Here is a 27243-nt window from a genome sequence, read left to right on the forward strand (position 1 = left end):
AGACTTAATATTGTAGCGATATTAAGTCAGACGAACCAAAAAGTTTAAAAGGTTTAAAAAAAAAAGTTTCTTTTTAAGTGCCAGCGGTCAGGTTAGGGAAACTAACGCTCAATTAACCAGCGTCCATTTTCCTAACCTGCTGCCAGCTGACCTCTCCTGGGCACCCGCTGCCAAGGAGGCGCTAGGGGAGTGCAATTGTCCCTAGCACCTCCTTGGCAGCACGACCCCTCTTTTAAAATGTTGCATCACGCACCCGGGAGAAGTGCCTGGGCGAGCTCTCAACGCTGAGCACCCGTTTTCTGTGCACATTTAATGCATCGGCCCCTTGGTATTTAAGGATCTTCTCACTCTCTCTGTACGATCCAAAGAATAGTCACTTGGTGTTGACCCTTCTATCAGAAATGCCGTTTTCATGGTTTTCTCCTTTACCACTATGTCTGGGTGTCTATCATCAATCTTCTTATCGGTTGGCATGGGAATGTGTGAGATGATCACAACTTCGCTCTCTTCAGTTCTGTTCGAGTCATGATTCCAGTATTTTTCTGGTACAGCCACACGAGATTTCCAGTGGAGGAGCCATGCCATCCTGTTGTGCCTCTCTGTGTGCAGGCCTTCTGACATCAGTACGACGAGATGTAGAACTGTTTCAAGTTCTGTTTTGCAGAATCACCTTTTGTCTGTTTTAGTGTTTTATTTTCCTATGTTGGCCTGGAACTATCTTCTCAGGACTCCGCTGTCCTGTGCTCCAATTATCACGCTCCCAACTTTAGGTCTAAGATCACCTCTCCTTAACTACTGCTGTATCAAAGTTTGATTTACTTGGGGTTTCTTAAATAACACTCTGTACTTCTCATTGTGTCTGTGCTTCTGCCAATTGTTTTTCCTTGTTTGCTGGTCTGATTTTTTAAAAATAGTTTTCTCTTTTTTTTGCAAATTCTGCTGCTTCTTTACCTCATGCGCTGGTAGATTCTCATCCATGCCTTCTCTTTGCTGGAATGATTGTCCACGCTTAAGAACAGAGACCAATGGTGGCTGTTCCTTTTTGTATGTCAGCACTTTTGGGTATGCTAATGTCATTAAGTCTGCCTGAAAACCTATGACAGTAGTTCTATACGTGCAATCTGTTTTTATAAGGGACGTATATTCTCAGCATACACTAGTCCTTATAGATCACTTGGTGATTGTAAAGGAGTTTTCTTCTTTTTATAGCCAATTTTTCAGGATCTTTATGGGGCCAGACTATGATTTCAAAGCTGTATGAGAGTATAGGGATGGCTTGTATCTTGTGTGCTGTTAAAGCATTTTTCAGTATCCGTTTCAGTCTCCTATAGTATTTTTTGCTGATTTTTTCTCTTGTGCCAGATTGATGACCTTCCTCTACCTCCTTGATATGTATATACAGCTTCCTGCTCAAGTTTCTTTACATTGCAGTCTTCAGTCAGAGAAATTATTTCAGTTTTACTAAGGAAAATTGCCTTTGCATATTTGTCCAGGCCCAATGTCATCCTGATGTCATTAGAGAAACTCCTCACTACTGGGAGTTGTTCTGCTAAATGAGACTCTCAGGGGCTGTAAAGTTTCAAGTCATCTACAAACAGTAGGTGAGATGTTATTGGTTGGGTATTAATAGCCTTAGGATTAAGGATTCTAATTGTAAGTGTTCTCAAGTGCTGAAATACGTTAGCCAGGTGGGTGATGGATTTCCATCACTAGAAGTAATTAAGCACGGATTATGGGAACATCTGTTTGAGTTGCTGTAGCTATGGTGCTGTTTTGTGTGAGACCCAAATCTGTATGTGTTGTGCCAGGAGAGAAGAGTCAGAATGTGCTAAGGAGGGAAGAGGCACGAAGCCTGGAGCTAGGTGCCAAAACAGATTCCAGCTAGTGTGAGAGCCTAATGATACTCAGACATCCCCTGGTCAGAGAAGATCCTGTCTTCCTGTCCCGTTGGTCTCGAGTCACTTCCTACCCTACCCAAGCACTCCAGAGGGAGAAGAAGAACCTGTATCCATTTAATTTCTGTCAAAAGCCACCCTACTGAACAAGAGTCACCTCCTTAGAATATCAACCATCTCCCGACCCTACTTCCCATGCTTAATATAGAGTGGCTGGAACCAGAAAACTGTAGCTTCTACTAGATGTATTTATCTGGGGATTATTATATGCATCAGGAGTCATTTTCAGACTGCCCGTATATCTGGAAACTCCACAGATAATTTGCCTAAGGCAAAGTATCCATATGCACTTCCAGCTGCTGTTTTGTGCAGGTCGTTTTTCTGAATAAAAATACGCACATGCTTTGGAAACTTCAAACTCAGCCCCCAAGAAACCTCCCACTACTGTGGGTAAAAGTGTGCATGAGGCGCCACTAAATATGCATTTTTACCTGCATATCAGGCAGGCAATTTTCAAAAAGCCTATTTCCACGGGTAAAGCACTGTTCTACCCAGGGGAAGGGCTTAGAAAATGACTGATTATTTTTATTGCTTATATCGTTTAATACTTGAATTTTATATTGATTCTACACCATTATTCTCATTCCCATGCTCTCTTATGTTGCATGTTGTTCATTGCTTTGCTAGACTTTGAAAAGTGGTTTACAACTCCATTAAGTAAAATACATTTCCTTTGGATTGAGAAAATTTGAGTTATAGTTCCCAATACAAAAAGCAGGCATAAAATCAAAAAGGAAAAAATATACCTCCTATTCCATTCTGGTCATCCAAACTCCCATAGTAAAAGGAAATAAGAATTTCGCTAATGTCCTACATAGCCCGCAAGTAGAGGAGCTAAGTCAAAATGCACAAAGTTACTCCAATAAAAAGGGAAATATACAGCCAAGGTAAACACACAGCAATCTAATAATGCAATCAAAGATCATCTAACTCTCCCAATATAGCTTCAGAGAGGGAAGAAGCAGAAACCAACCCGCCCAACCTTCAATAAAGGATGCCCACATTTGGACATAACAAGGCACTTACACGGAAATCTTAAAGAAAAAATAAGCACATCCAGGGAAACTACCTATTGGTGCATGAGAGGAAACTGTTTAGGTCTTTTTGCATTGACAGACAAATATCAGGAAAAATCAACAAGGCATTTTGTAAGACACCTATTAAAATTATGATGATAATGGAGTCTCTCGTAAATGATGACATGAGTTTTCAGCAAGTCCTTTCAACTAAGGATATATTTGTGACCCTTATTGTGATTATAAGACCTTGATCTGCAAATGAAACCACCAAGAGGTGGTGAAATTTTCCATTGAGCAAGTTGCAGAGTTGGCCTCTCTTCTCTCATTCTTTTCTATTTATTCTTGTGTTTGCTTGGTTTCCAAGCAATGGACAGCCAAGGGACAGAGCTGTCTCCATCTGACCCTGTCCCATTCAAGGACTCCCAACTGTTGAGGTCTACCTTGTAGATTTTAAGATTGTCCTTAAATCTGAGGTGCGGTCTTCCCTGTGAATTCCCAAATTAATGCTCTATGGCCACTCTTCACTTGGCAATAGAGAAAAAAAAATGTGGTGTTTTCCATCTTTATGAAATGACCTGCTCATCGCAGCTAAGCATTTACTATTAAAGCTATTACCAGTCTCTAAATGCCTCCAATTGAGACCTCCTTTATACAGATAATTGCAGAGCAAGATTGAAGAGCATTGGCAGAATAGTGGGGGAGGGGGTGTTAGTACTGGAATAGCAGGAGGGTGCTGCAGGGCACGACTGAGGTGCATTGGTAGAGCAAGGTGTATATGTGTGTGTGTTGGGAGGGGCGGGGGGTCCCTGAATACTAGAATAGCAGGTGTGGCTGCTGGGCAGGGCTGAGATATGATGGGATCCATATCACCGCCTTTTTGGTAGTCTGTCCCATCTCTCTCGGCTGCAGGAATGTAAAGCCCAGCCCGAGACTGGATGCATCAGTCTGGTGATTCACAGCCTGCACTACCTCTCTTTGCTGCTATTTCCTCTGCACTGTCATTCCACGCGGTACGGATGATATTTTTGCAGAGCCTGCACGGTGGCGCATTATTCCACTGATGGGCATGACACAGTAATGACTGGGTAGGGATGCACTTTACAGCAGCACCATGCAATCCCCTCTCCCCCTGCCAGAGCAAGGAGATGAGTGAAGCCAGGAGCATAAGGAAACCATTCAAACGTTTCAGGGCAGCAAGAGCTTAAGAACAGAATAATCAGCGATCAGCGCCTACAGCTATGTCTGCCGCTGACAATCGGACCTCGCCTTCAGTAGAAAATCTCTCAATGAAATTCTCTGCTTGAAGCCAGATACGTCTGTAAACATGATTACCTTTTCCCCATACAGAAATCGCAGGCCGCGACCTCGTCCGCTGCGACCTGTTTGTGCATCTTACCATTGCAGAGCCAGACGGCAAGATCGGCCAGTTGGTTTCGCAGACAGGGCAATGAAGAGATCCCCCCCTCTCTTATTTCTGTAACAGGGTCTCTCTCACAGAAGAGCTGCCCCTAGGAGTTTGGATTCATAGAGCACCTTTCACTTAACACAAGATCCCTCTTACCTGGGGGGCGAGCCATTTTATTTTCTGTTGCTTCAGTCATCCACTTAGATTGTAAGTTTGTTTTTGGGGAAAGGTCTTAATCATATCTGAATACCAATAATGCTGTAAGGCACTTTGAATACTGATTGGAAAGGCGGGCTAGAAATAAAATAAAAAAAGAGCAATATACTAGCTGCATGCATGTACCTGAAGTATCATCCACGTCTGGGGTGGATGATCTGGGAACTCACTTCCTGAACCTGCACAAAGTCTTGCAGGATGGTGACAGCTAATAAGCATCTGACAGGGAAAGCTAATGCCAAGGCCACAGTTAATTTAACCTGGTGGGTTGTTGGCAGCGGGTGGTAGCAGTAGCCAACAGGCTGTGGTCAAAGGGCTGCTTTCAGACCAGCAGGCCGATGCAACACCGTGCACTCAGGCTAGCGCACAGGTTAACCCGCTGTTGGTCATGAGTTTTGGATACGTATCCATAACCCCTATGCAATAAGGGGATTAGCGCATCCAAAACGCCCAGGATGGTCACATGCAAATGCCATGCTGATGAGCGCTATTAGCTAGTGCCCCTTATGTAAAAAGCGTGCCCAACGCGCACACTTTAACCCTCAAAATTAATAGAAAAGCAAAAGAAATAATGCTTTGCTGTGGTTCCCCCGACTTAATATCGAGGCGATGTTAAGTCGGGAGAACCACAGAAAGCAGCAACGTGAAAAAGACATGTCTTGCGGGCAGTCAGGTTAGGAAAACGGATGCTCAATTTATGAGCGTCCTTTTTCCTAACCCACGCACATCCAATGTCGAGGAGTTGCTAGGGTCGCACAATTTCCCCTAGCACCTCCTTTTTAATGGCTCGTTAGTCTACTGCATCGCATGCCCAGGAGGGGTGGATGGGTGTGCGTTAGGAAAGCGGGTGCTCAATCATGAGTGCCCATTTTTCCAGCACAAATACTGCATCAGCCTTATTGTCTTTTGTGTCTCCCCCTGTGTGATGACAGATCTTTGCTCCTCACCCCTGCCAGTCTGCGTGCCCTTTTCGCTCCTGGGAAGTGGAGAATGTTTAAAGTTTTGTTTGCCCGGGCTTTGCAGCATGACTTAGTCCCTGTTTGTGTTGCCTTCCTGTTTTATAACTTAGGCCAGGCTTAATTAATTTTCTTCCATATAATCTACTTAGCATATTTATTACTTTAAGCACTCTGGGAGGGTGCTACATCAAAATAAAAGCTAAATAAAACAGGAACAGCTATCCCCCAGGTCACATAGGCAGTGACTGAGGCACAGGGGAGATAAAGTGGCTCCCCCAGGGTCACACACGGGCCGATACAGTACAGTGCGCTCCAGCGCACTATTACCCCGCGTTTGGACACACTAGCTCTACCCCTTATTCAGTAAGGGGTAATAACGCGTCGAAAAAACGCGTCCAACCCCCCCGAAACTAATAGGGCCATCAACATGCAAATGCATGTTGATGGCCCTATTAGTTATTCCCGCGCGATTCAGTAAGTAAAATGTGCAGCCAAGCCGCACATTTTACTTTCAGAAATTAGCGCCTACCTAAAGGTAGGCGTTAATTTCTGCCGGCGCTGGGGAAGTGCACAGAAAAGCAGTAAAAACTGCTTTTCTGTGCACCCTCCGACTTAATATCAGGGCGATATTAAGTAAGAGGTCCCAAAAGTTTAAAATAATTTAAAAAAAAAAAAAAAGTTAAATCGGCCCGCGGCTTGAAAACCGGACGCTCAATCTCGCTGACAGCCGCTGCTTCTGTCAAAAAAAAGAGGCGCTAGGGACGCGCTAGTGTCCCTAGCGCCTCTTTTTACTGCAGGCCCTAATTTGCATGTTTGTCCCCCCTGAATCGCGCACACAGTAAAGGTCGCCCGCTCTCCCGCGACCTTTACTGTATTGGCCTGACAGAGAATCAGTAACTGAGGCACAGGGAGTAAAGTGACTCCCCCCAGGGTCACACAGAGTCAGTGACGGAGGCACATGGTAACTTCTCCTGAGTTATTGGTTTAAAATATTTAATCTCATTTACCAGGATGTCTCCTGAATTCTAGCTCTTTGTTTGTTTTTTTTTTTACCTCTTCTTTATGGCATTATAACTGACCATGGAATGCAAAAGCAAAAACCCCTGGATTATTAGCAGAATCTACTATTTTTGGGTGCATTTTGCTAGAGCGAGAGCGCCTGTTGCGGAGGGTGTGTCTGTCTGTCTGTCCATCCCTAAGCATCTTGCAGGATCTGTGCACACGGGAGGAGCAGCGGGAGGCTCTGCCACCCCCTTCTCTTCCTGTCTGTGCCGGACCCATGATCGTGTTTAAAAGCTGCAAGCGATCTCAAGGAGGAGATGACGTGTGCTTCCGGTGTGTACATGTTCAGTACTTGCTGCTTCTGATTTCATGCGTCGCACGCTAATGGGGTCTGCAAACCATTTTATTGCAGGTAGCGCACCCTCGTGGACCTTATTTTGGTGCCAGCAGAAAGTAAGGTTTACTTTGAAGTTCTGAGGGTCATCAGCACAAGCCTATGTCTCTGAGATCTGTTAGGCTGAAAATTGTGAGAGGTTGATAGAGGTGGAAATTGAGAAAATTGCACCTCAGTTACAGGAAGAAAAAGACTGTGTCAGGGACAGAACTTCAGGACAGATACTGAATCTTTTCTCTGTCTGTCTATGCTTTCATTGTAGCCCTGTGTCCGACTGTTTTAATGTCAGGATGGGTGGGGGGAGGGGGAGGTTAGGGAATACCGAGAGGTACTTTTCCCAAAAGTTTAGTCAGGTCTCAGATGCATAAAAATAAGGAGGAATATGCAGAGGTCACCTGGGTGCGTGTAAGGGAATTGTCAGCTGCCTAATAATTATATGGATGATTTCACTGTAAGGGAGTAAAAGATGGCGGATACAGACCAGAGTGGCCCATGCAGTCTGCCCTGCTGAGATTCTTCCACGTTGGGTAAATGATCGTAGAGATTCCCAAATGCAGCCCAACACCGGCTTCCCCTGTCCCTCTCCCCCTTCCCCCATATCTTACCTGACCTTCGCGCCCCCTTCCTATCATTGCCCCCCATATCTGTCTCAAGCTTGTCCAGGGTGATTTAAGGGCTGGCCATCATCACCTCTCCTGGTAAAGCCATTTTCAGGCCTTCTCATATTCAGTTTTGATTCTCGCAAGACCAGTGCTTAATCCAGCACCCAGGCCCCCCCTCAGGACTTGTTGCCAAGGTTCGGCAGTGCTGTTGAAGTAAGTACTTGCCACCTATGGAGAGATGGCTGATCCATGTGCTTCCTTCCCCAGTGAGATCTAGGGGGCTGTCCACTGGAAGGCAGGGCAGGCTTTTTTTTTACACTGCTGCCCCCCGATTCATTCAATCTCTGTCCAGGCCCATCAAATCCAGCTCCCTCCTGTAATCTATATTTTTAAAAACTGACAAGCCCCCACCCCCTCACCTTGGTCACATATACAGACAGACCCTGACCAAATACAGAATGAAGAGATCAGAAAGTATAAACAGAAAGGAGCTGAGAAGAACTGAACTGGAACCCACAACAAGCCAGCGTCTACATACAGAGCAACAATGGAAAAACATTAAATAATAAAATAAAGAAATAAAAAACAATCATAATAGTACAATCATATTCATAAAAAGAATAAATATTTCAAACCAGTTAATGAATAGAATATCCACAGTTTCCCAAACACCAATACAATATTTCAAAACATCTGATGAATTAAAAAAATGCAGTAACTAAAATATGTTCTGTTCCCAAAAAACAAATAAAATATTCAAAAGAGCAGAAACATCAAATTACACCCAATAATTAAAACTAATAAGGATTTAAAAATCTCCTGCTCTTCATACCTGGGATATTTTGATTTCCAGTCACCCTGAGATCATTGTGGCTTGGGGGAGGTAGGGTCATACAAATCTTATCTTCCCTCTCACACACACATTCATTTTCTCACACACACAGGCTGTTCTCCCTCACAGATACATTATGTCTGTGTGTATACGTGCCTGTGAGAGTCTATATGTGACACACAGTCCCTTACAGGCACACAAGCACACAGGCTCTCACAGACACGCACATACACAAAGGGTCTCCTGCCATCAGTGGGATGAGCTCCACCATGGCCCACTGGCCTTCCTGCTCGGGGGGGAGGGATTGAGCGGAAGCTTTGTACAGGCGCATGGGTGCACAAACACACACCCAACAACACAGCCTCTCCTTCAGCCGCCGGCGGATTAAGCTCCGGAGGTGGCCCCACCATCCTCTGTCTCCCCCCCTCCCCTCTGGGCCTGCTGGAAGGGCAAATTTCAAAAGCTCGTTTACTTGTGGAAATGGTTTGCTTGGTTTTTTTGTTTTTAATTGCTCACCCTATATGCGGGCGAAGTTCTGCTCATTGCGCCACTACACCCGTCACTGCACCCTGCAGCGAGGGACAGCACTCCCAGGGTGGGGTTAGGGTTCGGATTTCCCACCATAATACAGACACGTGCCTACGCAAAAATCAAGTGCAAAGTCGTAGGAGGGGTATATTTTCTTCTGCTAATTTCAAAAGGAAAGTGTTCCCTTTTTTTTAAATTGCTCCGTAGGTAAAAAGAACTTGTGGACTTTTGTATTTCTGCAGGCAGTCTAAAAACCGGCCTCTAGTCCAGTTCTTTAGCTCTCTGTGCTGCTCCTTTTAATACAGGGAGGCCACGAAAACACTTCTCCTATATATTAGAGAAGACGGACAAAAAGGGAAAATACTGGGGGAGTGCCCCATGGGAGGGTGGCTAGATTGTAAGCTCCATGGAGCTTATGTGAATGCACACAGCGCTGCATACATCTATTAGTACTACAAAGATGGGAGGGAAGGAGTATGGAGAAAAGGCTCAGCATAAAGGCTCCCTGATGACAGCCAGATAGGAAAGCCTTCTAAGTGAAAGGCAGTACGTAATGGTTCCTTTAACGAATGCCAGAAGGACTCTGCATGATGGTTCCCTGATGACAGCTGGATGGGAGAAATGTATGAGGATGCTGTGAAGAGAGAAAGAAAACTTATGCAAGAGAAAAATGACATTAAAGTGGTCCAAACGTGTTTAAAATGCCTTTACAGGGCTGTTTGTTTTTCTGGTTTCCGGACTCTTTGATGTTAGGAGGCTGACGTGATGCTGGAGGCGAGTGAATTGATTTCATGGATCTACAGCATAGGCTGATCTCTGAGATGCTATAGCGTGGCAGTACCGGAGAAAAGCCTCTTTCTGCCTCACTGGTCAGGAATATGGTACTCGGCTCTGTTTAATCCTGCGCTCAGCAGCGTAGTTTGTGTATGCATACGTGCATGCGTTTGTATGTGCATTATGCATATATAATGTGCATGCACTGTTCTTATGTATTTGCCCAGGTGTCTGTTGGACTGTTTTGGTTTAGCAGCTAACAACTTTCATCTCATAGCAGAGCATAAATATCATTTTTCTTCCAACCCTGAGCAGCTCTGTATGGAGCCATGGGTAATGATGACCTTAAGCAAGTCATCAGGTGATGAATAATTACCAACTACCCTTTCTGTTAGCCTAATTCCCATAGGGAGGTGGGACCCTCCTACCACACCTGTCTGCTCCACATGCTTCAATGGCATCACCTCCATAAATAATCTCTCTCCTGCACCAGTCTGCTCCAGAGACCTCAATGGCATCACCTCTATAAATATCTCTGCCCCGCACCAGTCTGCTCCAGAGACCTCAATGGCATCACCTCCATAAATATCTCTGCCCCGCACCAGTCTGCTCCAGAGACCTCAATGGCATCACCTCCATAAATATCTCTGCCCAGTACCAGTCTGCTCCAGAGACCTCAATGGCATCACCTCTATAAATATCTCTGCCCTGCACCAGTCTGCTCCAGAGACCTCAATGGCATCACCTCCATAAATATCTCTGCCCTGCACCAGTCTGCTCCAGAGACCTCAGGAGATACCTTTGGAGGTGATGCCATTAACAAACAGAAACAAAATCAATTTTTTAGGAGATACCTTCGACTATGCTAAAATTGACCCAGGCTCGATGCACATGAAAAAGTCCTACGTAGCCTGGTTTCAAAGGTGCTTTTTTGAGCACAGACAAGATGCGTTCCAGGGGTGGTCATCGGATACATACTTTCTTCCTACCTTCTAAAAATTGTCCACACCTAAGTTACGCCCTCTGAAGAGGAGGTTACTTTATGCGAGTGAATGTGTGCAAACGCTTGGTCAGTTACCCGAGAATTTTCCAAGCAAACTTATGTCGGTACACACAGACTTTACCATGTGGGTGGTGTGAAAAGTACCCTTCCCTTGTGTTCATTATTTTACAGTGATCTGCTAATATATGAACTATATTGTAGGGCTGGAAAAATCCCAGGAGCCAGGTCACCTGGTGCCTAGTTTATTATTCATTTCATTCTCTAAATTCAGAAAAGCAAAAATAGAAATAAAGGAAAATAGAAAAAAAAGTTTTAAAAAACTAAACTAAAAAATAGATAAGACCAAAGAAGAACAAAATAATAATAAGAATAAAAAAAAAAAGCAAGCCAAATTGCAAGTACAACAAAATAAAGTGAAAAAGGTAAGGAAAAAAAATAGTCTTTGGCTCCTGAAAGCTTTTGATTGGCACCTAAGTTTTCTAAATATATATTTCCATTCTTGCAAAATCAAGTCTTTCTATAGTTGTAATGTAATGTTTTCTAATGATTAAGCAGGTGATGACATTGAAGGCTGTGAGTGTGAATGATGCCTGTCAAAGTATGGCTCTTGGTATGTGAGAAAGCATGGTACCTTGGGTTCTTGTTCCTTGCTTGGTAAACGATGCCCCCGACGTGGATGAATGACACAAAGATCCTTGGCGTGCTGCTGCCTCTGATTGCATTGATGGATGTCTTTCCCTGATTCTCTAGCTTGCAGCATTGCCGTTGGTTTGTGAGCTTCTTCGATTATCCCCTAGCAATGAAAGCAGGTAACACCAGTCCCACCACAGGTGGCTCTCTGCAGGATGCTGGCCCTCTCCTAAGTCCCGATTTATAACTCTACAAGACACTGTACAGTGCAACAAGCGGCTTATAATATGAGGCTTAAGCTTAAGGCAGTCATCAAATCTGTTACTAGAGAAATCTGGAAGGTCACCAGATATTCTACAAACTCTTCTTTAATCTCACGTAAACGCACAAGCAGGGGAGGTGACTGGAACTAGGCAGACTGGGTGGGCCAATCTGTCCTTATATATTTTCTCTCTCTTGGAACATTTATATGCCGCATTATCTAATATTCTGAGTGGCTCACAGTAATAAAATTTTAAAAATCCATATTAGAGAAGATACAAATAGCCAAATTAAAACATTATAATCAAAATGTCATAAATTTACATCTTAAAATTTGCCAGTAATTACTGAAAAACAAGCACTAAAACTTGTACACAGTTAAAGGCTTTTTATAAAAGAAAAAAGTTTTAGGTGCTTTCTTAAATATCTTGAAACACTGTTCTAACAAAAAACCTTTTAGGGAGCCCATCATCTACTCTTGCAGTCCCAGCCTCTCCCAGCAGGAGTCACTGTAGGGAAAATCAAATTTACTTAGGGAATAGCCACTGCTATTAACTGCATCAGTAGCATGGGATCTTCTTAGTGTTTGGGCAATTGCCAGGTTCTTGAGGCCTGGTTTGGCCTCTGTTGGAAACAGGATGCTGGGCTTGATGGACCCTTGGTCTGACCCAGCATGGCAATTTCTTATGTTCTTATGGTACTGGAGCGCTGGCTAGGATGGTGGGAACTCACAGCTCTTGCAGTTCCAACTTCTCCCAGGTGCTGTAGGGAATGGGGCAGGGACACTGGCTCTGGGGTAATTTACCATTCCTCTCCCAGCAAGAGGTGCTGAAGGAAATGGTACAAGAGCATAGGCTAGAGGAGACAGGGGAGGAGGATAATGGGAGGAGAAATGGATGATTATGGGAGGGGCTGCATATTGTATGAGAAGGAAAGACTTGTTGAGTTTTTGGAAGTAGATTGGGAGTGGGTGCAATATGTCAAAATTTGGGAGAAGGAACTCTGAGGATAGGCACTAGGAAAGAAACTGTGGGGAAGCACTTAAGAACATAAGACTTGCCATACTGGGTCAGTATCCTATTTCCAACAGTGGCTAAGCCAGGTCACAAGTACCTGGCAGGATCCCAAGGGGTAGAGAGATTCCAAGCTGCTTATCCCAAGAATAAGCAGTGGATTTCTGCAACTCCACCTTAATAATGGTTAATGGACTTTTCCTCCAGGAACTTGTCCAAACCATTTTTAAACGCATCTACACCAATACCTTTCACAACATCCTCTGGCAATGAATTCCAGAGCTTAATTATGCATTGAATAAAAAATTATTTCCTCTTATTAGTTTTAAATGTAACTTCATTGTGTGTCCCCATGTCTTTGTACTTTTCAAAAGGGTAAACAACCAGTTAATGTTTACTCGTTCCATTCCACTCATTATTTTATAGACCTCTATCATATCCCCCCTCAGCCGTCTCTTCTCAGAGCTGAACAGCCCTAACCCTCTTTAGTCTTTCCTCATAAGGGAGCTGTTTCATTCCCCTTTATCATCTTGGTTGCCCTTCTCTGTACCTTTTCAAATTCTACTATGTCTTTCTTGAGATGTGATGACCAAACACTTCGTTTTAGGTGCAACTGAAAGGCAATGCATTCATTTTCAGGCAACTATATTGCCATAATCAGTTAATATATAAAAACATTTTTACTGCCTTACTTACTTACTAGTAACAGAGTCACCTTTGGAAAAAAATAGGCTGCAGTTACCGAGGGGTTAAAATAGTTTCAGGGGTTGACTGAATGCCACACTTTGCTTTCCTTTCATGTCTCAAGTTGAAGAAATAGCTGCTACAGTTCTTATCCTAGACTGTAATTACTGGAATGTAATTGGCAGTGAGTTACCTGAGAAGGTAGGGTGTGCCATGGCGATGCTTCACTACTTCATCTTGCTCTCCAGACAGGGGGGACAGGCTGCATTTTTGTGAGACGATGTATTTGGTCTGGGATTTTTTTAGTATTTCACATATGAATATGTTCTGTTAGTGTACGATGTTGTATATATGGGCTCACGGGAAATGCAGATCAAGACCTCTTAGGAACTCCTGTGCAGTGCTTCCCGAAGCATTTCAGTATCGCTAACCAAAAGTCATTGCTGTAAAGAGTCTCAATCAAGAATGTATAGCACTCCATAGACGCACTGATAATGTTTTCAAGTTTACATTTATAGCTCTCTTGCCATCTAGATTGCATCAGGGACTTGCATCTAGGCTCTGGTCTCCTTGTTTTCTTCTCTACCTCATCCTATACATAGGCCAGTGGTTTTCACATTTTTGGGGAATTGGAGAATCCCAAAGGGAAGTAGGGAGTGTTCCCATGGAACTTCCAGAGATGTGTTCCCCTTAGAAATCCCCCATCCTCAACCCACCCCCCAGTGCCTCCTCTAGGCAGCTTCCATCAGCCTATCCCCACCCCCACCCCATCTTCTCCTGTCTGATCTTCCCTTCAGGCACTGTGCAGCTTTCAGTGATAGACTCACAAGAAAAGCACAGAAGTGTGGGCATCACAGCTCAAACTCACCAAGAGCTAGGTGGTGCCTAAAGAAAACAACTGTTTGGGGGGGAGTTGCTGACAGTGCAGCAGAACCCTGGGGGAAATTTCAGGGTGAAAAACACTGACATGGACCACATAGAACAGTGGTCTCTGGAGGTCATAAGAGCAGGAGCTGTTTCCTGAAGAATCAGTTTGGTTTAGCTCCTTGGACTGCTCTTGGATGTGGTGTTAGCTCTTCATACCCCAATCAGTTGTTGAAGGTACCTCAGCAGAAGGCTATCACAATCAGCCTCGGGAAAATTAGGTAAACTGAAATCCAGCCAATTGCTGACCTGTGGCCTCTAATCTTTTTACCTCTGCAAACTCTCCTTATAACTCTGCAAGCCTTTTTGTATTTCCTTCATCCGTTGTTTTGATGACACTGTATACTCGTTTCCTCATGGTCTGTTTTCTTGCTAATGACCTTGGCTTCTTCATGGTGTGTTTTCCTATTAACCTAATGACTCCTCTTCTCCTTGTGTTTGACATTGTTTGTCCTGGTGATTTGGTGACCTTTTGCTTCTTTGATATGTGTTTTCTTGCTGATCCCATAGCTCCTGATCATCCTTGTGTGTGTGCTTCTGACCCTATGAACCCTACTTTCTCATTGTTTGTTCTACTTCTTCCATTGTCCTGGTGATCTTGCTGTCTCTTACCTCTGCTTTCCCATTGACTTTTTGCTAATTCGTGACCCTTCTTCGCCGCTGATTGTATGAGCCCCCTGTTCATTTTTTATTGACCTCCTGATCCTTACTTCTCCTGATGAACTTCCTATTTCTGCTTCACCATCACATTTGGTTCTAGATGACTTGGTGAGCCCCATTTCTCCACTTTTTTTATGCTAACTCCTTGGCCCTTAATTCTCTGACCCACATGAAAAGGAAGATGTTTATTAGGTTAGTTACTTATTAAAGGCACCACATGCTGACTCCTCAACTGTACTTGGGAGCATGCTGCTGTCCTCACTGATGTCCCTTCATTTTTCAGCCACAGGGATGAGAGTCTGAAGTAGCTGATTAGTTTAATGAGCTTAGTATCCACTAATTAAATGTTGCTCCAGCAGGCTGACTGGCAGGCTAGTGCTGAGATCAGATAATTGTGCTTCACTAGTGCACCAAGTGTTCCATTCTCCCCTGAGTCATGGCTGGTTGATGTTGTATTGAGATAACATTAGAAGCTGAGATACAAGATATTTTTTCCAGTTTTGATCAAGATTACATTCAAATCTTTTTGCTTTGCTTGGCATCTTCTATGCATTCCTACTAATCTTGGTAGAAAGCAGGTTTGGGCTAGATTTGATTTGGATCCTTGGAGAGCTGGGCTCAACATTTTACATTGACTGACTAATGGAAAATAAAATGTTACCTAACAGTGGGCTTTAGAAAGATGCCTTGTGCGTAGATCCACCACTGAATCACCCACTATTATTGTTAGTTTTGGACTCTTTTCAAATGGAAGGAGACAGAACTGATAGTAGTAGGGGAGAAGGTATAGAAATCTCTGTGCAACGTCCATAGATGCCAGCTCTGTGGTGCAGTGGGTGCTTGAGCACTCCTTAGTATTGAACAAACTCCTTCACTGTGTTTAAGAAAGGGGAACTCAATATAGACTTTAGCACAATCAATTTGAAAACTTGGCTCTTATGATGACATCACCATGTGTACTGTGCAGTTATACTATTTGCTAAATCATTTATTTCATAAGTTATATAAGCTGCTCCCCTGTGATACCTTGTGTGGCATAGCCTCTAACTGCATTATGCAGTACAGTATGTAATATTTATGTCATAATTGCCTAGATGTGCAAATCAGATCAAGTGAGTTAATTTATGCTTCTAGCCTGGCTGTTTCCAGGGTGTGTATATATATATATATATATATATATATATATATATAAAGACGAGGGTAGTAAGAAATGCTTGTTTTGGAGAGGCGGAGACTAGGAGGTGATAGGTAAAAAGGTCAATCTGTAGGTCATAATGGCTTCTATTGTGTGAAATCTGGCAGCCTGTGAAGAGCATGCACTGGAGTAACTCTCAGGATGAGAGACTTAGGAGTCTTAGAGACTCTATGATACATCTGAATCATCCAAGGGGAAAAGTTCTGGAAATTCCAGTTCTTCATTGTTATGGCTGGATGAAACAATTGTGAGCTGGTACCAGAAGCTCTTAAAGTTTTGGAGAGTCCCGTCCTATCACCATGGAGTAGGGTAGCCAAGGAAGAACTCCCACCTCAATTTTGTCTTGGTTGACTAGGTTTTTAGTTATACCCAGCATGTTGGATACTACCGTTGGTCCCCGTGGATGCATGCCAGGGTCACTACTCCACCACAGTCAGTCAATCTGAACTTTTGGGCTTTCAGTGCTTAAGTCCCTAACTTACAGCTCTTAAAATTTGTCTCTGTGTGTTTGCCGGTATGCGCCAATGGCCACGGTCATTTTAGAACCTATGCTCATATATGCGCACGTTATAAAATAGCCTGGTCCCGTCTACATGTGCACCTCCAATTTATATGGACACATGGCATGTGCACATGAATGCTGCCTGGACTGCACAAATGAAGGGGATTTCAGTAGATATGTGCACCAATCCTAGAGCTCATTTTCCCAGTTTGTTCCCAGTTCACCAATCAGCCTTCTTAACTCCCCTGTTATTTTGCCTATTACAATGTTAGCCCAGACCCCTAATCCTTGCTAACTAGCCTCTATTTTTTTTTATATTATTACCTATACGCCATCCATAGCGGAAGCAGAGCTGGCGGAAGCACTAGACGAACTAGGCAGGGGCCTAGGACGTCAGGGTCCCGGGGCAGTATCTTCTCTCTTGCTGCCGACCAATGAGACCCGACTACCATCTGTAATCAAACTAGTTTGACTCAAGCTAGTAGGGGTCGAGGGGGAGGGGGAGGCAGGTGCAAAGCAGAAGGTTCGCCTAGAGTGCCTAATACCCTTGCACTGGCCCTGAGCAGAAGTAACATTGCGCGGTAGAGGACCCTGGTGCGTGCTTGTGCACGTAAATACACACCGAACTCATGCCTCAGACCCGACCCCGTCCATGCCCCCAGACCACGCCCCCTTTTCCCGAAAATATTTTTGTGCACGTAATGGGAGACATACGCGTTGTTGCAAGCCTTTTAAAAACCACGTGAGTGTGCGCAGATCCAAGAAACGCGCGTATCTCCTGGTTTTGGAGTACATAAGGCTTTTAAAAATTGACCAGTTAATGCACAAATTCTTCCTGAAAAAGGACATCAATTGAGAATACAGAAAGTGGAATTTGATTTTTTTTTTTTTTTTAAAGAAAAAAAAAAAAAGAACTATATTACTGTTAGGGTTTATTCTGCCTACAGCAGTTATGTAGAGCATTTCAAGGTAACTGCAGGAGATTTAGGGAGTATTGGTGATGGTGATGCAATAAATCATGAGTTTTGTAGTAGATAAGCAATGCAAGCCTGTATCAGGGGGATGCATGACTTCTTTAATCATAGGGTTCAGCATTAGTAGCTGTGTTGGCCCTATGGCAGGTCCTTTCTTCAATGCAGATATTGAAAGTTCATGTACAGCTCACCCTACTTGAATGCTGGCTCTGCTGCACCTCCTTGAAGGCAGGAATTCAGAGCCCAGTCATTTGACTTGACTGCAGACAACGTGATGGTACATACCAATTCAATTTATTGAGCAAGTAAAGAGGACCCATTACCTCTCATCATCTGAAATGTCAGAGCCAAGAACTTGAACTGAACTTGTAGCAGCAATTGAGAGCAAATGGAGAGCTAAGCATCCCTGCTGAAGAGGTTCACCTAGGAAAAGCTACTACAGTTCTTGCCACAGCAATTCTGGACTACCAGAAGCCTAGGGTGAGCTGCTGAGGGAGGCTAACCCATAGGTTATAATAGTAATCCGGATGAGAAACCATCACCAAGTGGATCACTGACTTAAAGGACACAGCTTGCTAACTAGCTACAACTTCAAAAAAGCAGCCTGAACTATTCTAGCCACGAGTCTCCAAACTAAAGCTGAGTCTAAATGAACCCTCAGATTCTTCCCCATATCTGCAGACATAATGCTATTTGACTCAATAGTAAGAGATAATGGAACGGAATCTAGCCCAAAATGCCCATTGTTTACAAACCTATCTTAAAAGGAAATTAAAATGAACGAACTTTGTACTAGCCAGTTAGGGCTGATAAATTACTACTAAGTTGCGAAAATGCTTACGTAGCATTTTTCTGTAAAGGCATGATGATGAGCTGAATAGTATTGGCATACGTATAGCCTCATAGCTCTAACGAACAAAACAATGTCCTCTGAGGCTTCATAAATATATTAAACAGAAAAGTGGACAATTCCCTTGGGAATGCCACCACTATCAGACGGAATAGATGAACATGACCTCTTAACACAAGGAGAAGCTGACCTCCCTGACAGAAAGGAAGCGACCCACTGCAAGGCCTGCCCTTCTATCCCTGCTGATTCACATCTGTCTGAAAAAAACAGAACGGTCTGAGAACTTCTACCCCTCTGTCAATCATTACCCAGCCTAACCTATTGTTATTTACCTCCACACTTTCAGCATTTTGACCCAGCCAGCGAAAGCCTCCCACTCTCCTCTAAAAAAGATATTAATTGGATAGCAAGAGTTTTCTCCATAATCTTAACCAGAAAAGGAATAGTGGCCACTGTCTATAATTAGACAAATGAAGGCAGGGCTCAGGGGCGGCTCAAGGCAATCTGCTGCCTGAGGCGAAGGATAAAATGCCCCCACCCCCATGGCCTGGTGCAGGTGAAATCACAGAAGGCCAGGACAGAGGGAAGAAATGGAGGTTGACGTGACTTGCCCAAGGTCCCAAGGAATGGCAATAGGATTTGAATCCTGGCTTCCCTTGCTTGCAGCCCACTGCTCTAACCACTCAGTTTTTGGGCCTGTTACTTTTTTGTTTTCAGTCTTCGGCATCTGCACTAGGGGACGCCGGAGAAATGTTTAATGGGGCGGGGTGGCCTTTGGCCCATGGCTCTAGAAACAGAACTCTTCCATTCCCTATTGCCTGCCTCTCACCCTTCTCCAGGATCTGGTTGGTGAATGGTGGGAGTCTGTGTATGTGTGAGACACACTCTCTCTTAGGGCTGATACAAGGGTATTAGATGTCCTAGACAAATCTTACAGCTTTTCATTCCCCCTTCCCTCCCCACATAATTAAAACTTACATATTCTTTTCCATTTTAAAAATGTATTAGCTTCCCCAACCTAAGATGGCAGATGGCATATGGAAAATAGACAAAATACAATCTTCTGAAGTAAAAATATCACTTACAACAACATATATATAATATGGGCATACACTGCGGAAAACAAAAAAACCACACTTTCAATAATAATAGTTAATATCCTCAATGAACTATCTTTCTCATCATAATCAAGGTGGTGTACTGGATCCCATTTGGTATTAGCCCTGTGGTAAAGTGCACTGGGCGTGGGCTTGGCCCTCAGAAAGCCAGGAATAAACTGAACTACAATTCCAATATAGTAAACCTTCCATATCATAATTGCAAGCATTCAACATATGAAAAAGCCATTCTGCAAATATTACATCAGGCCCTAAACACCAATACACCTCCTATTAGTAAAACATTAAAGCCAGGTTGTTTGTAAATCCCTACACAGAAACTACATGCTAGCAGAATACCTAAAGCCTCAGTCACACAAGCTGAACACAGACTCTCAACAGAGAACAAACAGATCATAAAATATAAATGGAAATGTACAGACAAAAACTGAACTAGAAATCACAAGAAGCTAAAACTCTGTAAGCAATGCAAACACAATCAAGAAATATAAAACATTAAACATACCAATAAAAAGAATGTCAAATCTGTTGATAAATTCAGCCAATTAAAAACACATAAAAATGTTTAAAATATTATCAAACAAAAATAAAATATTTCAAAACAGCAGAAACATCACATCCAATAAGTATAAAAAACATCTCACACTCTCCATACCTAGGAACTTTACATTTCCAGTGCGCTTGCACTCTCCCTGACACACACACCTTCTTCACACACACACACCTTCTCCTCACACACACACACACACCCCTTCTCCTCACACACACACACACCCCTTCTTCTCCTCACACACACACACACCCCTTCTTCTCCTGACACACCCACACCCCTTCTTCTCCTGACACACCCACACCCCTTCTTCTCCTGACACACCCACATCCCTTCTTCTCCTCTCACACACCCCTTCTCCTCTCACACACCCACCTCATACACACTCCCACCCTCTCTCTCATACAGACACCTCCCCCCCCCCCCCCCCCCCATCCTTTCATATACACATATACATACCCCCACCCTCTCATACAGACTCACAAAGTCTCTCTCACACACCGGCACTCACTCTCATGGGCAAGTCTCTTTCACACGCACCTTTTGGACCTTTTCTCTGGCTGCTCAGTAAGGCCTCTTCTGCCGCCGGTTGCAGGGAAACCGCTGGCGGAACCTTGGACCCTTTCCTGCCGCCACTGCGGGAAGCGCCGGCGGCACCGCAGGGACTCTTCTTTGGCCACCGGATTGTCCTTTTGTTGGCAGGAAGCTGGAATCCCGCACATCACGATTGCTCCGCTGCCGCAGGTCCTTTCTTTTGCTGGCGGCGAGTGGAAAAACCGCCACCAGCACTGCAGGTTCTCCTGAAGGGCGAGGCGGCTGTGGCAGGAAGGTTTCAGGGGGCAATTCTGCGGCCTCGGAACCTTGCCTCATTATGGAAGCCCCTCTGGCAGGGTTAGTACTTTGCTAGGGAGCCCCAAAGGGACGCAATCCTCAGTCAAAGAGCTCTTTACCATTTGCACAATGCAACGAGAAGGGGCCCCAGGTCCGTGGCTTGCCCCCTTCTCTTTATAAAGTTTACCGCAGTCCTAAGGTCTCCAACTCTTGCAGATTCATTGGTCTTCCCGCCCCTCCAAACTGAAGAGGCAATTTAGCAGTTTTCTCTGGGAAATGCGCAAGCACGGCCAACCTTGAAAGGGGACGCTGGGCAGCCCGGAGAGAGAGGACGGGGCCGCAAAGAGACAGAGCTGCAGGTCCCATCCGTGAGGTCGGCACCAGAGCCTCCTTCCCGCAGGCTCGCGGCGGTGGAGAAACGCCAAGCACGAGACATTAAACGGGAGCAGAGCAGCCTTCCCGCGCGGGCAAGGCCGGGCTTGGAAAGCACTTTCTGAGCGGAGGTCCACTTTCTGGATTTAGACCGAAGGGAGGCCTTCGAGGGCCGCCGGAGCCCTAAAGTCCGGTTGCCATGCCGACGGCCCCTTTGCTCGGGGGGGGGGGAGCCGTCCAATTACGACGGGGGTCATAAGAACCGCCGAGACAAACGGAGGAAGGGCCACGCTGGGGGCGCGGGGGGCGCAATTTGCGGATGCCGAGGCGGAGGGAGGCGCGCTGTGATTGGCCGAGCGCCTCCCCCTCCCCCGGCAGGGCGCGCACAAGCTCCCGAGTCCCGGCAGCCGGCGCTCACTTGCTCGGAGCGGCTGCAGTCGGTGGGGGTCCCTTGCCCGAGTAAGTGCGGCGCTTCTCTGTTTCTTCTTCTTTTCCCCCCGTCCCGAAAGATCAGATTTATCCTCCGAGAGATTCCGACAATCCAGATTCTGAGCTTAGCCACGGGAAGGTAGAGGTGTAATCCTCCCCCCCCCCTCCCTCTTTGCCCAAAGCTTCTCAGAGGAACAGAAGAGGCAGAGGGAGCATCCATCCGCTGCCGGAGGAGGCTGCCTCTGATTTCTTTAAAAAAAAAAATCAAACGGGGGGAGGAGGGAAGCAGGAAATCAGAAGCGAACTACATAAAGCTTTTGTCTGGGCTTATCCTGGGTCTTGGCTGCTGCTTATGTTTTGGGGAGGGGGGAAGGAGAGGTTTGGACCTTCTCCCCAGGGAGCGGTGGTGACAAAGCCTCAAGACAAGAGCGTTAATGAGGGAGCACAGGTCAGAGCCCCCCCGAGACACCTTTCCTCCCTCCCCTGAGAGAAGATTGAAAGTACCTGTCCTTTTCCCTGCATGTGTATTGTATTTCTTGCGCTTTTTCGTCGCACCTTTCCGAACAATTTCACTGTTTTAAGGAAAAAGAAAGTTACAAAAGAGAGAGAGAAAAAGGCTTGCTTAGAATGTAAGATTCTTCAGAGGTTATGAAGGAAAACCATACAGTATTTCTACTCAGCTCTGACTATTGTGGCATCTTCAGAATGATGGAGAAAGTCGGCGCCTCAGTATAATCCGAAATTATGAGTACATTTTGACATAACATTATAGAAAAGCTCTTTTTTTTTGTTTGTTTGGCTTAATCTTTGTTCTTGTTAACTGAAGCGTGTATTTATCTGGCATGCTATGTAGTTTGTTCTTGCACATTTATCAGTTCTTTATGCAGTGTTTTGAAATTGCACACCCATTTAACAGGGTATTGTTTTTGCACTGTGATAACAGCTAAACACACGTTTCTGATATCCCCAGTGCTAGCACCAGGACCTGGAGTTCGTTCTCTTTCTTGTTAGATGCCAAGTGTATTTGCATGTAAAAGGGGATCTTTGTCTGTCAGAATATACAATGATTGCTCCATCTGTTTTTCCTCACTTGAATGGAGTAACACAGTCACTGCGTTAGTCCAATTAAATGCATGATGATAAAGGACAGCCAACGCGTTGCGGGAAATATTAACCGTAGGCAGTTTTGTGGAGTGGTATCGTACTGCTTTTTCATCCCCCCCCCCCCCCCCCCACTATAACTTTTAGTCTTCACGCAGCGCGCATTAGAAAAAGTCTTGTCACACCGCGTGGAAAGATGCACATCAGCCGCGTTGGGAGCCTGGGCTGTACCTATGACAGTCTCTCCATCTCCCTTTAATGGACCCGAGATGACTGTGATTGTGTATCCTGTATCGCCACAGAATGCCTCCGAGGTATTCTTAGACCTATGAGAGATTCTCTTTCTAGCAAGCACTGGAAGGAAAGGTAGCTTTGTTTGAATCTTGAGTCAGGAATCAGTCACTATCGGGCTGACTAGACTGCCGAGTGCACTGTTTTACCCGCGGTTGGAAGCGCATCCACTACCCGTGTCCAAAATGCACGTCCAACCCCCCCCGAAACCTATAGCGCTGGTCACATGCAAATGTTTTTTGGAGCAGTGTGTACAGCCAGCTTTACATAATTGCATGGCTGTAGGACAGCTGTTTTTTGTTTTTATATATTGGATTATGTATGGCTTTGTATTCACCTTGTTTTATTATAAGAAAGGTGGTCAGATAGGAAATTTAAACTTACATTTATGGATATATCCCTACTGCTGTCATGTAGGGACTGACAGCCTGCATAGATGTGTGGTTTTCTGAATCTCTCATCTTACTGTAGTCTCTGCCACGTGCCCGATTTATCGGTTTGTAATACTACTGCTGTATCTGCTGCTTTGAAATTGACAGCAGTGGGTAGCAGTTAAAACAACACTCGATCACATCATTGTGAGTGATGTGGTCTTGTTTCTCCGGGTTACTCATCATGCAGTCATCTGGATTAGCATACAGTACTCAATGAAATCTGGGAGCATACAGCATTAGGCAAGTAAATGAATTGTGCCCTCAGCAAAAAAAACATCTAACCAGATTATGCAGCCATAGAAAATGATGCTCTTAACAGGGGCCCAGCTACCTGCTCTGCAGTTGATGCAGTTATCTGACATGCAAAGAAGTCAAGTCAACTGGCCAATGGAAACCATGTCCCTAAAGTCATGCTAGCTGACAACCTGGGGTTCAGTGATCACCATTTATATCTATTTAAACATGTTCATATTCCACTTATAACAATAAAACGTGCTAAGCCTTTACATTGAACCATGCTGTGCAGTTCAATCTCAACACTGGATTAGAGCAAAACTAGACTAGATCAAGGGTCCTAGGCTTCAGACTGTTAAGAAAGGGAATGCTTCGGTTAAGGAAGCCTTGTCAGGAGGGATCTAAGAGGTACAAGGAATGATGGACAGCAATAAATAGATCCTTGCAGTGGCAGCAGATGTTTGTGTTGGATATGTTAGCAAGGAGAAGAGAATAAAGAGACCACTAGGATTTATTAAAACAGAGGAGAAAATATAAGAGCACAAAGAACAGAATCTAGAAAATACCAACAGGGAAGAGCTGGCAAAATTACCAGTAGAAGGGCAATTTTGGCGAATACATTCCTTTGTTTTAACGTTTGCCTATTGGTAACGGCAGGGGATACAATTTGCTTGAGATATGTGAAAGACCAAATAGAGAACAGTGTGGATTAAGCAAAGACTAGGATCAGATGAAATATCTTCAATACTTTGCTCTGTATTCACGCAAGAATATAAGGGGACTGTGGAGTTCAACCTATTGCTGTTTTACCGAGGAGGTAGTAATGCACAGTTGGAAGCAGACCCGGTGGAGTACATCTCAGAATACCTGTACCCCTCCCAGCTCTGTTCTGTATCTGGAGAAGAACAAATATAGCACTGCTTCACAAGGGTAGCAGAAACTACAGACTGATAGCAGTGATGGACAAAGTCATGGAAATACTTCTGAAAGGTAGACTAGTTAGATTCCTTGAAGTCAATGGGTTGTAGGATCCTAGGCAGCATTGTTTCACAAGGGGAGGATCATGCCAAAGTTGATTTGATTTGTTTTGGATGACCAGACTAGTAGATCCTATCTGAATTTTAGCATGGTCTTTTGACACATTTCTACTTAAGACTAGCGAGCAAGCTAGCTGGTATAAAATCATGAACTGGAGGAAGACTTGCACGAGCAGAATGCGGTCAATGGGTTCACGTTGGCAAAGAGAGAGTGACCAGCAAGCTACCACAGGGATCTGTGCTCAGCCTGGATTTCTTCAGGGACCTTATAAATGACGTAAGGGAAGGGGTTAGAAGGGAAAGCGTGCCTGTTTGTAGACTATAGGAAAATGTGCAGTAGAGTAGACACATCATGGGGATAGATGAAATGAAAGATGACTAACAAATCGGTTTAACTTAGTGTTAAGAAAGAAAAAAGTTAAATCATGTATCTATGGTGCAGAAGTCAAAAGGCCAGATACTATTTTGGAGGGGTAGAACTAGCAGTCACCAAACAGGAAAAGATCTAGGGGTCTCATCTTTGACTTAAAGGTAGCCAGTCCTTGTGACAAGGCAATTTGGAAGGCCTGCAGTATACTTGGGTATATCAAGAAGGGTATTCACTAGTAGAAAGAGGGAAGTAATATTGCATTTCCCCAGGTCTCTGAGACCTCATTTTGACTCTCTGTGCATTTCAGGAGACTGCATTTCCAAAAGGACATTTGGTAAGTTAGACGCAATTCAAAGGAGGACCAATAGGGCATACGTACAGAGACTGAAAGTGCTCATGGTGTACTCTTTCTAGAAGAAAGAATATGAAAATATGATGCAGACATTCAAATATCCAAAAGGCTTCAATAAAGAACCAGAAGGAAATGTTTTCCATAGCATGAAAAACTCAAGGTCAAGGGGTCATCCTATAAGGCTGAAGGGAGGTAGGCTCAAATGGAATGCCAAAAATTTGGAGTGGAATCTAATTCAGTATTGCTTATTACCAGGATAACTAATTCAGGTGTGAAACCACAGCCCTTCCAGGACTAAGGTCAGGGCCGGTGCAAGGGGATTGGGTGCTCTAGGCACCTCCCCTTGGTCGCGCCACCCCGATCTCAGCCCTGATCCCACTGGGCTGCAGCACAGGTTGGGCGCTGCTCGCGACCGCGCCGCCACCCCCGATTGAGCTGGGCCGCGATCAGCTGAAACTCTGCTCCTCCTTGCCGCTGCTTGCGGACGGCAGCCCCACAAGGCTTGTGTCCCCTAATGATTGGAGTTCTAGGCCCAGGCCTAGTGGTTCCGCCGGCCCTAACTAAGCTGGGACCTGCGGCCCAGTATTCTCATATTGTGAGCTATTTTTTTCTCACCCGGAAGTTTCCTTCTCCTCCTTTGGTCTTCCAGCTCAGTCAGAACCAGGGCTAGGATCCTAGCACCAGGAGCCTTCATTCACAACTACCCTCCCTTTTTTCTATATTTCTCCCTGCCCTCCCCCCCCCCCCCCCCAACATACCTATCTAGTTATTGCATTGACAGTCCCGGGCCAGGGGCCGTGCACCAGAACTCCTTCCAAGGCCCAGAATCTGGCCACCAGCTGTCACCCTTTAAGCAATGTGTAAAATCACAGAAAAGTGCACTGTAGTCCCATAATTGATAATATTCATTTAAAAAAAAAGTTATATAAAAAAAAATCACAAAACTTTGTAGCAAAAGATGTCGTATACTTGTGCTATCAAAGTCAGCAGTTCTGCACGTATTATAATCATCCACCTAAAATCTCAAAATGTCTTGATTAATAATCTTTAATAATTCAAACATTCAAAAAAAATCAAATCTTCAAAATATCTTCATGAACACACATCATCAAAAATTCTCCCAAAGTTGTTTACATACAATCATTAAAAATTTGTATGAAAAACCCAGTTGGATGCGCTGACCTGTTTGAAGAGAGTCTGGATGCTGCTGCAGGCTTCCCACTGTCAACGTTTCAGCGAGCCAAATGTTGCTGGCTTCAGGGGAGCTTTCAAACCAGCTCGCCACCTCTTAATGTCTCGTATCTTCAGCGGAATGGAGGTTGAATGCACTTTACTTCCATGTATCTCTAAAAATATTTTTGAGTAGTAGTTTTGATATATCCCGCTGTTATTTATTTATTTATTTTTAAATTGCATTTAAGCATTGACCATGACTGACTCCGACTCCTCCAACCCCTAGGGGCTGTGAGCACTACCTCTGCAGCATCCCAGGGAGCAGAAGGCCAGATGGATTTGAATCCGTCTTCTGCATGGCAGTGCTCATTGCTTGCCATCTGCCCCAACTCTCTTGCCACTTGGTTTTTGGTTCTTTATCACTAATGACTACATTGTTAGCCAGGCAGCCTAGAGAAAGCCATCGCTATACCCTGGGATTGACTAAGAAGAAACAGAGCGACTTTCCGGGATCTGTTGGCCCCTTGCAACCTGGTCTGGCCGCTGTCAGAGAGCGGATGCTGGGCTCG

General features: G+C 44.6%; 1 protein-coding gene and 1 long non-coding RNA gene across 7 annotated transcripts in view; one reads left to right on the forward strand and one right to left on the reverse strand.

Moving 5' to 3' along the window:
• The window catches only part of LOC115076456, a 317358-nt gene extending 295594 nt beyond the window's left edge, over positions 1–21764 (reverse strand). Inside the window, exon 1 of the long non-coding RNA XR_003852769.1 lies at positions 20591–21764. This is a non-coding gene — a long non-coding RNA (uncharacterized LOC115076456). The remainder of the gene's footprint in view (positions 1–20590) is intronic.
• The window catches only part of RAP1GAP (RAP1 GTPase activating protein), a 225880-nt gene that overhangs the window by 57252 nt on the left and 141385 nt on the right, over positions 1–27243 (forward strand). For 2 of the 6 annotated variants that reach the window (XR_003852767.1, XM_029577938.1), the window contains exon 1: positions 21604–21712. The exons of 1 other annotated variant lie outside the window; for it this stretch is intronic. The gene's annotated coding sequence lies outside the window, so the exon portion shown is untranslated. Of the gene's footprint in view, positions 1–21603; positions 21713–27243 lie in introns of those variants that run through there. 3 more of the 6 variants (XM_029577944.1, XM_029577936.1, XM_029577937.1) reach the window with 3 other exon arrangements.

Source organism: Rhinatrema bivittatum, chromosome 15 (genome assembly GCF_901001135.1).
Source record: "Rhinatrema bivittatum chromosome 15, aRhiBiv1.1, whole genome shotgun sequence".
NCBI classification, from domain to species: domain Eukaryota; kingdom Metazoa; phylum Chordata; class Amphibia; order Gymnophiona; family Rhinatrematidae; genus Rhinatrema; species Rhinatrema bivittatum.